Source organism: Halyomorpha halys, unplaced genomic scaffold (assembly GCF_000696795.3).
Source record: "Halyomorpha halys isolate HHAL.00 unplaced genomic scaffold, Hhal_1.1 Scaffold62.1, whole genome shotgun sequence".
Taxonomy (NCBI): Eukaryota; Metazoa; Arthropoda; class Insecta; order Hemiptera; family Pentatomidae; genus Halyomorpha; species Halyomorpha halys.
The window spans coordinates 890,902-892,641 of NW_027116333.1; positions in this window are offsets into that span (position 1 = coordinate 890,902).

Below are 1,740 nucleotides of genomic sequence, written 5' to 3' on the forward strand. Positions count from 1 at the left end.
AGTGACTCAGGAGATAAGAAAGAAGTTTAGGATAATTCATATTTAGAAGAAAAGTTGAATGATATTTTAACAGAAGAAAGATTTTCATGAATTCAAGATACTGGATAAAATTACTTGATCTAAGTAGGTGTGCAAGATCTTAGTTAGGCCTTAAGTTAAGTAGATAGGCAAGATTTTTGTTTGTTGTGTTCACTATAACTCCAATGTTTTGTTCTAGAGTTGTTTGTTTTGTTCAGCTTGATTAACTGGAAAAATGAATACTCTAAGGAAGGACTACTTATTTAAGTGGACTTTAAACTAGTGAAACCATTTTTGCAAAGCTGAACCAATGTTGAACATTCTGAGATCGCTCTTGAGGTTCCACATTTTGTGAAAAAGCAAACCTCCTTTTCATAAATGAACCCTTGATACAAATACATAAAATATGTCTTCTGTGAAGGAGGAAAAGACAGAAACATGAGGATGACATGTAATATCATGGAAGATAGCATTCTACAACAATCATCACTCACATAAACGTTAACTTTAATGTGTACAGTTTGTGATCCTAAAATAATGGCATTAATGAATATTTTCTTGAAATTCGTTTTTTCTTGTTATATTTTCATCTCTCTTGTTTTGGAAACTTATAGTAGCTTCACTATTCTAACATTGCTAAAGTTTTACTAGATTTTTAAAAAATATTTTTAAATCAAAAGTTTTTCTGGTCAAATAATGACATATTTTTTAGATTTTTTTTGTTCAATAAATTTGTGTCATTCTAATTGCTTTCTTTTTTTCAATCTTATGGCTCAAAAGTATAATCAGAATGTTAAAATAAAATTTAAAGTTGCTTAAATTCTATATATTTTTTAAAATAAAAAGTTGAATAATTAGGGTGTGGTGCACACTAATGTGCCAGTAGCTTTATGGAAAACATTGTGCTATTTCAGAGTTAATATACAATAGGATTTATAGAATTTCCCTGTACATTTTGTAAATTTTATTATAATTATTTTTTTCAACATTAGCTGAGTTTAGAGAGATGAAGTGTAGAATTTAGTTAATAGATCTAAAGAAGTCCAAGCAGCGTTTTATGGAATGCTTTGTATTTTTGATTTCTGACTATTGTACATAGTGTATCTTTCAGGCCAGTATATGTTTTTTGCTTGGTACTTATGAATTAACACCCATAATCTTCTAACGTGTTACAAATCTCCTGAATTTCTTAGATGTAACTTCCGAAAGTTAGATAATCTTTGACTTAATAGTAAATCATTGGTTGAATAAGGTATTTTTAGTTATTTTATGTTCATTTTAAGAGTAATTCATTATTAATTTATCAGTGTGATATGCAATGTGATATGACTTATGCAGTTAGTTACAACATTATTGGTTTTATTTTACTCCTTTTCTAAGCTTAAGTCATTATTTTATGTTTAATTAATACTGTATGAAAATGCCATATTTTGCTTGGTTGAATACATATATGCTATAAGGAACTAAAATATATATCTCTTGTATATATATCTAAAATAAATATATATCTCTAAAATATATTTTTTATTGGGTTTTATAAGCTATAGCTTTCATTTTTTCAAGAATTTTCATTTCAAAGCTTTCAAAGCCTAAGAGCCACTATTCCTATAGAAGACTTCTTATTCTACTAAAAAATCGACTATGTCATTAAGAACTCTGATAATTTTTGAAATGATGTATTTCTGTTTTTCTCACTATTTTTTTATTATAATCACAAACCTA